Raw genomic sequence first — 12,275 nt, 5'->3', positions numbered from 1 at the left:
CACTCGCGTACTTGCTGAAAGATCCCCATACGGGAAAACTCAGCCGTGCCCATATCGCAGACCTGAAACCCTTTGTATCACGGTCTGACGAGCTCGCGCAAGAGCCCTGCGGCACCTCGCGCCAGCAACGAGGCACACCCGGGGCGGCGGACCGCATTGGGACCCCGCACCGGTATAATCTGAGGAAGCGGTCACCTTTGTGATTTCGCGCCGGACGGCGGACTTCTCCGCAACCGAAGGTCCTCAGTTTACTGTCTAGCCTCAGCATATGTTAGCTTCTTTACGGCCTTTTCTCGCAAAGAAGTTGACCCCACCCTGTCTGCTGCCAGTGTTTTTTTAAGTGTTCATGTGTATTTTATGGTTTTTGTCTAATATTAGGTGTTATTTGTGTTTTATGTTTTTTGCCAGATGTTGAGTGTCGTTTTTCTCTGTTTTTACTTCTTTTTTTCGTGTTCGTTTCGTCTACCGCGAAGGGAGCTGTGTGTGACCTTGAGTGTCGGTGCTTGCCGGGAGAGAGAGAGACGAAGGACGCTTCGCCTACGCTCGCGCAGCTGTCGGCGGTGTGTGTGCATGCGTACTTCTGTGCGTGTGTAAGTGCGTGACGCTTCAGTGCGAGCCTGCGAAGAGTGCGTCATGGCTCCCCCCTCCCCCCCCCCCCCATCGACGCGGGCACTGGAGGTGCTGGGGGGCATTGACCCACTGACGTCAGACCATCCGGCTGTGCTCTGCTCTCGGCTGTCGCCGAAGAAGTCGTGCTGCCTTTCCCACCATGGCTCCTGCGTGAGGCCAGCTGAAAGCAGCTATATGCTGCCGGCCAACGCCAGGGCGCCTCGCAGCCAATTTTGGTTCGGCCTCCCTGACCACCGGAGAGGCCCGGCTTCCCGCAACGTCCAGCTCCGTCATCGAGCCAGAAATGCGGGACCTCAGAACAACCGAAGCGGCTTTCGTCGGACTCATGGCTTATCAAGAGCAGCAACAAGCCATCAGTGAGCCCCCTCCCGTACCTCTGACCTCGCACTCGGGCATCGCACCCAGCGGACATTGTCACGCCCTTCCGCTCCTCCGCGCAGTTGACGCTATTCCCGCTTCAGCACCACGAACACTAATCCCACTTTTCTGTGCTCCCTTTCGCAACTGTTTTATAGTGCCGTGTGTTTATTTTGTTATTTATGTTTTTGTTTTTCCTTCGTAATCATTCTTTAGCAGCAATAGAAGGGCTGGACTGAGGTTAGCTGTCGCTCATAGCAATTTTAACTGCATGGGTGACGTCCGGCTGCCATTTGCAGACCGGTAAAGGGCAAATTTAGGAGATGGGGATGTGGGAATTGAGGCTAGCCCGCTGCCTTTGCGCGGGCTTTGCCGCCTTTTCTGCCGTTCTCATGTCCCGACATGTCTGCCCTCCTTTGCTGTCTGCCGTGGTGGGAGAGCGGAGTGACGTTTAACTCCCTCACTCGGAAGCGGATGTTGACTGTGGCGCCGCGGGCGGGGACTCCCGAGAGGTTTTCGCGCGCTGCGTCGGGAGCGGTCAGATACTCTCCGGGACAGCAAACGGTGAGCCACGCAATCTTTTCCGTCCGTCGACTCCCGTCGCTCGGGGGCACGTCGGACTTCGCTGACGGCGCCTCGCGCCCGCGGCGAACGCTCACCTTTTGTTGCCCCGCTGCGTACGCACGGCCGAAGGGCGGTACGGTGTCCTAGCGCGTGGCCTCGCTACGCCGACCCGTCTACCTTCGAAGCCAACGCGAGCGCCTTTGCCCTCGCTCGAGCAACCGGACCTGTGTCCCGGTGTCTCCGTGGGTCACCTTTACCGCGGAGACGTGCTCGTGGCACCCTGTGTAGTACCTTGTGCCCGTGGCGTGGATAAGCCTACTTGCTTTCCCGCCGCGTCTTTTGCAACGGGCTGTACTGCGTTTGGTGTTGCCACAATAAAGTGTTGCGACTTGAGCAGTATCGTGTTCTCGCCACGGCGACGGTTAACGCGAGCCCTGAGGCTCGCTAAAACCGGACCCACGCTGGTGGCTGTACTCCTTTTCATTTCATTTCATTTGATTTCCTTAAAGACCCCTTGCGGGGCGTTACATAAGGGGTGGGTACATAAAAATTGAGCAGAAAACAATCGTTTGTCCTAAAGTGAAAGATGATTAGTGATACTGGTTGTGAAGGTAGAAGTACAAGTAATGGCAGGAATGTCGCCTGAAAGGCCATTCCAGGCAACTGCTGTGCGAGGAAACAATGATGTTGAAAAAGTAACGGTGCGTGCACGTGGGCGTGTGACTTGAAGAGGATGATTAGTTCGGTGAGAGATGTGCGCTAGGGGAACAAAATAAGGTGGCATGCGCATCGAGCTGTGAAAAAACTTATGAAATAACGAAAGACTGGCGATACGGCGGCAGAGGAAAAGGAGGGGCAGTTGAAGTTCTGCCTTTAGTGAAGATACACTGACGTCATGGGAGTAAGAATTATTGATAAACCTAGCGGCACGGTTTTGAATACACTCAAGGGCGTCTTCAAGATAGGCCTGTTGCGGGCTCCAGATTGGGGAAGCATTATCAAGTTTAGTTCTAACAAGGCTTTTGTAAGCTAATAATTTTAAATTTCTAGGTGCGTTACGTAGATGACGTCGCAAGAATGCCAATGTTTTGTTTGCCGGTGATATGACTTTCGTGATATGCAAACCCCATGAAAGATCGTTGCAGAGTGTGACCCCCAGATATTTAAAAGAATTACCAGTTTCAACTGGAACATTACTGATGGAATATGAAAAAACAAGTGGAGAACGGCGGCGGGTGAAGGATAAGGCTTTGCATTTGTGAGGGTTAAGTTCCATTAGCCAATCATCGCACCAGTGTTTTACATTGTTAAGATCACTCTGTAGAGCTAATTGATCAGAAGCGTTACAAACAGTGTGGTAAATAACACAATCGTCGGCAAACATTCGGATTTTACAGGATACATGAGTTGGGAGATCGTTAATAAATATCAGGAATAAAATCGGGCCCAGAACCGACCCCAGCGGGACACCAGATGTTACCGGAAGTGAAGTAGAGGTAGCATTGTTAACAAAGACAGCTTGAGTGTGGTTACTTAAAAATTTACAGATCCACTTTAGGACGTCAGGGTGTAGGTTTAAGCGGGAAAGTTTCAACAGAAGGCGTTTATGGGGTACTTTATCGAATGCTTTCGCAAAGTCCAGGAATATGGCATCAGTCTGTACGTTAGAATCCAAGTTATTATGCAAGTCGTGCGAAAACATAGCCAGTTGAGTCTCGCACGACAAACCTTTGCGAAAGCCTTTGCGAAAGCCTTCGGGATACGTGTACACCACAACGTTTTCTCGCGATAGTCCAACAACATTATTATCTCAAGACGATTTCTAGCGGTTTTTTTACCCAGTCTGTGGCATCACTCTATGCCGTTTACAGTAATTCCAAGTTTTTGTAAGTACAAGCTTTCTTTGATAATAGTTGTTAGACTTTCAGTAGTTTGAGAGACGGCCTCTTCAATGTCATATATAACTAGATTATTTCTCCTGCTCCTATTTTCAAGTTCTTCATTTCTTTGCGCTGCAAGACCTACAGCTTCTTTAAGTTTAGCAACTGTTTTTTTTTTCATTTCGTCCACTTCATAATTAAGTGAAGGTAATGGGGCTAGTTAATGTTCCAAATTTCCAATACGGTCGTTTAATTTGGTAATGTCGGTTTAAATTTTACCCTGTTTATCTAAAATGTTAGATTGACCTGAAAGTAACTGCATCAACAATTCCTTTTCTGTCGGCCCAGGGTTAGGTTCAACGTCACCACATGACAAATGGCTAACTTTAATTGTGTAAATATCTATAACAAATTTTTGAATAATCGGTGGGCATGGCAGCAGCAGCAAAAAGCGGTTATCGCTTCTGAAGCAATGGGTAGGCAAGTATATACTGACCTGAACGATAAAGCAGAAGGTGCTTAGCATTTTGCTGGAAGCGCCTAGTGCGCTGGTGCCATGAACACTGATCGCTGCTTATGGTGTTGGTCTTCTTATAGCAGCAGGCTTGTCCACGTGATGAGATGTTATCCAGCAAAGAGCATGCTGTTACGACTGGCCCCAACGTTGGGATTCTCCGAAGGTTTGCGAACCCATCTGGGAGATCGTCGACGCATTCCCGGGATGGCCTGCACCTGAGACGGCCTTGCAGCCAAGCGAAAACAAAGGTCAACGCACTGGTTTTGCGCTAGGGAACCAAGCAAGAGGAGTTGCGGGGAGAACCGGTTCTTGACCGACTGTGTCGTCAACCCCCACCTCCCCATTCAGGCTCCTCCCTCTCGCCGGGAGAATTCCGGAATCTGCTGTGCGTTCATGACCATGTTTGGGCATCGTTTAGGGCGGCGTGACCATATTTGGGCATCGTGTTAGGTTGTGCCCCTCCATGTGTTGTGAGGTGTATTTCCCCTCCCTCGTGGCCGAGGTGCCGGGGCCACCGTATTGGCTGACGATGCGGACAATGCGCCTAGTGTTGGCAACGTGGCGCTATAAAATGCCGAAGACGTTTTTTATCTCTCTCTCTCTTCTCTTTTTGGATCAGTTGATCACTTCTCAACATGTAAATAAATCTCTGTCGGTCGTGCGGGCACTTCTTCTCACTGAATTGTCGGACGATGGATCCTGCTAGTGGGCCAGCGACCGAAAACGAGACCGGCAGGACCCGGAGTCCCAACAACTGGATGGCAGCGGCGGGATGCCGATAACCCCGAAACCGACCACTGGACGGAGTTAGCCCGAAGTCCAACAACGGGACGACAGGAGAAGGATGACACGAGCTCATCGACTTCCAGAGGGAATCGAACGGCACTTCTGAGAGGCACGACGCCGGAGACATGACTGCGAACTGGGTGAGTGCCGGCTTTCTCTATTAAATTTTACCAGGCATTTACTCTATGTGTTAAGTAAAAGCTGGTAGAGAGGGGCTGTCTTGGTCATTGGGTTAACAGGTAACTTGCGTCAGGCAGAAATTGTGTGATAGCTTGGTTAAGCTCTTTCTGTCAGTTGCGTCAAGGTTAACAGTGACAGGGCAGGATTCCGTGTAAGAGCTTTTTGAAGCTTTATTTGAAGACTAAGTTAACGGAAAACTTGAGGCAAGGCAGCAATCTAGAGCTGTCATTGCCGTCAAGGTTAATTAGTTGCAGAACAGGAATCTTTGTGGAACAGAGACAGCGGTACTGGAGGCAGCCATGATTCTGAAATCCCTGTGAAAGTCCATGTTATTGCTACTTGCAAGGGAGTTGAATCTGGAGGTGCCGGACTCTCAAAGAAAGCCAGAGCTGATAGAGGTGATTCTCGCATTGGGGGCGGAGGATGACGAGCTGTCAGAATGTGTCGAGGAGATTCAGGAGAGGCAAACGGTAGAGGCCGAAAAAAAGGCGGCGGAGGCCGAAAGGAAAGCGACAGAAGCCGAGGCAGATAAGATACGAAAGCACGAGCTTGAAATGAAGCGCCTCGAGCTAGAGATTAGCCATAATAGTAGAACAGGAGGCAGCGAGGCATCCGGTACCGAAGAGTGGGTCAGGTTCAAAATGACGGACCTATTGAGATCGTACAAGCTAGGAGAGGACATTGAGCTGTTCCTCGTCAACTTTGAGAGAACTTGTGAAAGGCAAGGTTTCAGCCAGGATACATGGCCTCAACGCTTGTTGTCCCTACTTCCAGGGGAGGCCTCAGAAGTAATCGCGCGCCTCACGAAAGAGGAGGCTGACGAGTACAGTGAGGTAAAGTCGAGCCTTCTCAAGAAATACAGGTTGTCAGCGGAAGGTTTCAGACAAAAATTTCGCAACGCCGTAAAAGAGAACAATGATTCATACCCGGAGTTTGCTTACAAGTTAATGGCCAACATGGGGGAGTGGCTCAAAGAGGCAAAGGCGTATGGGAATCATGACAAGGTGCTCGAGTGTATCGGTCTGGAACAATTCTATCAAAGGTTAGCAGAAAAGGTTAGGTTCTGGGTGCTGGATATACGAGACGTGAACACCGTAACGAAAGCCGCAGAGCTCGCTGAAGAATTCGCTACGCGCCGCGCCCTAGGGGCAAGCAGCGAGCCTAAAAGGGAAAAATTCCTACGACCAAATAAGGCGCCGTTTAGAAAACAACCGACATGTCTTTCACAAAAGGGTGAGGAAAACAAGGCATCTAACCATAGGGCGTCGGCAGAGGCAAGCAAAAGGAAATTTGAGGCAAAAAAAAACCGGCGGCTTGTTTCAATTGCCACGAAACAGGGCACTTCGCGATACATTGCCCGAAAGAAAAGGTGTCCTTTTTATCTATAAATGAAGCCGACGAGAACATGAAGTTGTTAGAGCCCTATATGTACGACCCTACCGTGAACGGCAAGCAGTGTCGGGTTCTTAGAGACTCCGCAGCCACTATGGACGTAGTTCATCCGTCCTTTGTTCAGTCCGGACAGTATTCAGGAGACTGTGCCTGGATTAGACAAGCCGTAGAAGCAAACAGTCAGTGCCTTCCCGTAGCTAAAGTTGTCCTTAAAGGCGCATTTGGTACGTTGGAAACGGAAGCCGCAATATCGCCATATCTACACCCTCAGTATCCTTACTTATTTTCAAATAAGTCAGATCAAATGCTGAAGGAGAAAGGTCTAACGTTGGGAGAAGGCATAGTGCAGACACTGACTAGATCGAAGGCACGTGCGCTGGCTGCGAGAGCAACATTCACTGAGGCAAACAAGCCTCAAATCGACAATGGGCCTGGTTGCGAGTTGGACACCACGGTAACAAATCGACTTGTGCGAGAACAGGCTGCAGAAGCCGTAGTCGCGGAAGCAACCATTCCTAAAGGCGACGATGAACCTCCTCCCGAATCGGAAGGGGTCAATTAAGCCTCGTTGACCGAGCAAATAGAAAATGCCGTTGCTCCCAAGCCGATTCCTGGTAGTACAGAGGATAGCACAGAGGGTGACACATTCCAGGTACAAGGAACTACAAAAGAGTTGTGTGTCATGCCTACTTCGGATAATTTCAGTCGGCTGCTGCAGGTGAGCCCCGCTTCATTAATAACCGAACAAAAGGGTGACCCGACGCTTAAGCAATTCCAGGACAGTTCGAAAGAGGGAATCGCCAAACGAAATGTGAGATTCCAAGAGAGGAGCGGCATACTCTATCGAAAATATCTAGATAGGCGAGGAGTAGAGTTTGACCAGGTAGTCGTACCCCAGGCGTATCGTCAGGATTTGCTTAGTTTAGTGCATGAAGGATCATGGTCAGGCCACTTAGGCGTAAAGAAGACGAAAAATCGTCTTTTACAGGAATACTACTGGCTTGGATGCTTTAAAAATGTAGAGAGATTTGTAAAATCTTGCGATGGGTGTCAGCGAGTGGGTCAGCCGGGAGATAAGGCGAAATTTCCAATGAAGCTGGTACCCGTAATCACGGAGCCCTTTCGTCGGTTGGTAATTGACACAGTAGGTCCTTTGCCCAAGACAACTTCAGGCTACCGTCACATCCTGACCTTAATCTGCCCAGCTACTAAATTTCCAGAGGCGGTCCCGCTAAAAGAGCTAAGTTCCGTGGAAGTAGTGAACGACTTCTGTCCGTGTTTGCCCGGGTAGGCTTTCCTGCCGAGATACAATCAGACCAGGGCACCATTTTCACGAGTGCCTTAACGACAACCTTTCTAGAGCGGTGTGGCGTGAAATTATTGCATAGTTCAGTCTACCATCCGCAGTCGAACTCGATAGAGAAGCTTCACTCCGTGATGAAGCGAGTGTTAAGAGCCTTATGTTTTGAACAAAAAACTGACTGGGAAATGTGCTTACCTGCAACTATGTTTGCACTAAAAACTGCACCACATGAGACAACAAGGTTTACGCCAGCGGAACTTGTTTACGGCCGCAGACTGCGATCTCCTCTTCGTATGCTCAGAGAGTCGTGCGAAGGTCTGGGTGATGATCCTGTAGTAGTGGAATATGTTCTCACCTTGTTGGATCGTCTAACAAAAGTCCAAGAACTGACCGAGAGTGCGATGACCAAAGCACAGCAGAAGGCTAAGCTTTACTACGATCGAACAGCTAAAGCGTGACACTTTGCTGTAGGAGACAGGGTCATGTTGTTGAGGCCCTCCCAAAAAAATAAGCTTGAAGTGCAATGGGTCGGCCCGGCCGAGGTTACTCGAAAATTGTCTGACACCAACTATGTGGTAAAATTACCAGGAAGTCGTAAGGTACACCAGGTGTATCATAGCAACTTACTCAAGCCCTATAAAGAGAGGGAAGCTATCGTGAACATGACTTTAAATGTTCCAGAAGAGGTTCCGGCAGAAATTCCTGAATTAGCTCCCGAATCGGACGAAGTCCCGATCGAGAAAAGAGTTGAGGATTTAGTATCAAAGTCACAGCTGACAATGAAGCAGAAGCAGGAATTGCGTGATCTTTTGACCGAGTTTCAGGACAGATTTGTAAGCGAGTCAGGCCGGACATCCGTCATCACTCATGACATAGAGCTTACCTCGTCGGAACCGGTAAGATCTAAGACGTATCGGGTGTCACCTCGCCGGCTTGAGCTAATAAAAGCAGAGGTTAATTGGATGCTGGAATTGGGCGTGATTGAGCCGTGTGAAAGTGATTACACTTCCCCGTTAATTCTTGTGGAGGTACCCGGCAAAGATCCGCGTCCTTGCGTAGACTATCGTAAGTTAAACCTCATCACCAGGGATCAGACATACCCAATTCCCCATATTGAGGAACGCGTCGAGAGGTTAAGCAGCGCGGAATTTATCTCAACGCTAGACCTAGTGAGAGGTTACTGGCAGGTGTCGCTCACCGAGAGGGCGAGCCGGTATGCTGCATTTATTTCACCATTGGGGACATTCCGCCCTAAAGTGTTGAGTTTTGGCCTAAAGAACGCGCCTTACTGTTTTTCAAACTTATTGGATAAAGTTTTGCGGGGTCAAGAGGACTTCGCAATGCCTTACTTGGACGACGTCGCCGTGTTTTCCTCGTCCTGGCCAGAACACTTGGCGCATTTGAGAGCAGTACTGACACGCCTACGCGAAGCAGGTTTAACGGTAAATGCGCCCAAGTGTCAGCTAGCACAAGCAGAGGTACTCTATCTCGGGCATAATATCGGTCGAGGGCATCGCCGTCCCTCTGAAATGAAAGTGGCAGCTATCCGAGACTTTCCCCAGCCCCGAACGAAAACCGATATTCGGGCTTTTCTTGGAATAGCTGGTTACTAACGTAGGTACATTCCTAGATATTTCGACATTGCCAGCACTCTTACTGACGCGTCGCGCAAGCCCGAGCCCCAAATGGTCGACTGGGATGAGCAGAAAGAAAAGGCTTTCCGCCTTTTGAAAGCGGCCTTGTCGAGCCAACCTTTGCTTAGTTCACCGGACTACTCGAGGCCTTTCATAGTTCAATGCGACGCTAGTGATAGAGGCATGGGGGCAGTTCTTAGTCAAAGGGATGAGGGGGATGAAGAGCATCCCGTCCTCTATGTTAGCCGGAAACTCACCCTTCGCGAGCAGGTTTACAGCGCTAGCGAAAAGGAATGTGCGTGCTTGGTTTGGGCAGTCCAGAAACTGGCTTGTTATATTGCCGGAAGCAAGTTCATTGTGGAAGTGGACCATTGTCCTCTCACCAGGCTACAGACCATGTCCTCTAAGAACGGCCGCCTGCTGCGTTGGAGCCTCGTTTTGCAACAATATACGTTTGAAATACGCTACAAAAAGGGTGTACTCCATGGCAACGCTGATGGCTTAAGTCGATGCCCCTGACGCGAGAGGATGTCTCGAGAACTCTGGCATTTTTTTCCTGACCTAGACAAGGGCTAGTGATTGTTTTTTTTTACTCTTTTAGGTGTACTTGTTTGAAAACGTTGAAGACACGGATATCCAGGGTTTCGGGTTCGGTGTGCTTCCAGTGTTGTTGTTTCGTGTCACCTTAACGTATGAGTAACATTTTGAATAAATTGCGTATTTCCTTTAATACCAGTTAAAGGGGAAAATTGCCTGGTGGAGTTTGGCGGCATTGTCCGGCGCTCACCGGCTGAGTAGTTGTGTTTTCATGTGCGTATGTGATGTCTGTTGAGCCCACAATGAAGCAGGTGGTGCCCTCTACTTCATCAAAGACGGTCGTCACCAAACCGACTGCCGGCGCTGATCCCTCCGGACAGTGGCTGCAAACCTCAGCTCATCGAGATCTTTACCCCCCCGCGCGAGAGACTGTTACGACCGGCCCCAGCGTTGGGATTCTCCGAAGGTTTGCGAACCCCTCTGGGAGATCGCCGACTCATTCCCGGGATAGCCTGCACCTGAGATGGCCCTGCAGCCAAGCGAAAACAAAGGTCAACGCACTGGTTTTGCGCTAGGGAACCAGGCAAGAGGAGTTGCGGGGAGAACCAGTTCTTGACCGATTGTGTCGTCGACCCTCACCTCCCCATTCAGGCTCCTCCCTCTCGCCGGGAGAATTCCGGAATCTGCTGTGCGTTCATGACCATGTTCGGGCATTTTTTAGGGCAGCGTGACCATATTTGGGCATCGTGTTAGGTTGTGCCCCTCCATGTGTTGTGAGGTGTATTTCCCCTTCCTCGTGGCCGAGGTGCCGGGGCCACCGTATTGGCTGACGATGCGGACAATGCGCCCAGTGTTGGCAACGCGGCGCTATAAAATGCCGAAGACGTTTTGTCTCTCTCTCTTCTCTCTTTGGATCAGTTTATCACTTCTCAACATGTAAATACCACAAAAAAAGAAGTTAACTTCTTTGGCGCAAACAATACGGAAAAAAGGAAAAATCAATCGTCAATCAAGCGTCAATCTGTTTCTTTCCTCGCCTTCTTTTTTCCTTTTTTCCGTATTGTTTGCGCCAAAGAAGTTAACTTCTTTTTTTGTGCTATGTACCAACTAGACCCAACGCAAGTTTTACTGAACATGTAAATAAATCTCTGTCGTTCGTTCGGGCGCTTCTTCTCACTGAATTGTCGGACGATGGATCCTGCTACTGGGCCAGCTACCGAAAACGAGACCGGCAGGACCCGGAGTCCCAACAATGCGCAGATTCCAGTGCGTTCGGCAGAGTGACTTCACATAAAGTGAAGATGCGTGTGTTCGGTGAAACGTTGACGCTGCCACTGTAATCCACGCAGATGTTCAGCATCGGTTGTAGGTAGATCCACGCGGCCGACACCTGAACGATAAAGCAGAAGAGGCTTAGCATTTTGCTGGAAGCGCCTAATGCGCTGCTGCCATGCACACTCAATATATCGGTTAATGCCAGCAATGTCTATTTTCTGCGAAGCTCTGAAAGCTCTTGCACGAGTTGTCTAAAATGCCTATACACCTCTTCAGCTTACGAACTTGGCGTTTCACTGCCATGTAATGTTAAAATCAGAGGAAATAGTAAACCGACTCTAAGATTTATAAGCTGTTGTAAAAAGAAAAAGCAATATATTTCTTAATTTTGAAGAAGCATTCTGAACACAAGTAGACCAACTGAGGCTGCCACAAGTGGCCTTGAAAATGTAAAAATACTTGCCAACGGAAGCTGCTGGTCAAATGAGGAGGCCACGCATTTCAGTCAGCTGTACACATCGATGCTAAGTCTTTGTAATGCTATGAAAATATTCATAATAGCACCTATAGACACAGCATAATACACCCAGTTTATTATGTCTTTTGGCATTGAGAATAAAAGATAGCTTAGTCCTTTGCATACATTTCTAATATTTTTGCAGTTATGAAGATTAGAAGCTTGACGACTGCTGGCATACTAGTTTATGTTCCTCAAAGAGATGTGGACATCCAAATTCAGAAGCCCCAAAATATAAATTTCGACAAGTGAGAGGATATCCAAATGCAGAGCTGTGAAATGTTATGCTCACACCTCTTATTTATTCTCTATACGAAGTGTCGATTCAGCAAGGCATTATACAAGTCTCGATGTTCATATGCCTCATGACTGTCATGTGTCTTTGCACAAGTTTTTCACGGCCATTCAGGGTTGTTGCAAGTATTGTACTGAGCATGTGTTCCTCTCTCCCCCTAAATTATTCCTGGTGACAGCACTGTTGCCAGCACCATAAATGAAGCAATGCAGGCAGTGACTACAGTGCCAAATGCATGAAACACCTCGACATTGAGGTCTCGTCATACAAACTAGCTAATCTCAAACTTTGCGAATGATTGGGCTACGGCCCAAGTGGTGCAAGGGTTTCTTGAGAGAAGAAAAAAAGTAATAAATGTGAACTGCCCTCTTAGCCCTTTCAGATACCACCTATGAAGAACTGTATGTA

This window comes from Rhipicephalus microplus, unplaced genomic scaffold (genome assembly GCF_043290135.1).
Source record: "Rhipicephalus microplus isolate Deutch F79 unplaced genomic scaffold, USDA_Rmic scaffold_16, whole genome shotgun sequence".
NCBI lineage: Eukaryota > Metazoa > Arthropoda > Arachnida > Ixodida > Ixodidae > Rhipicephalus > Rhipicephalus microplus.
Note: the sequence above shows the minus strand (reverse complement) of the source record.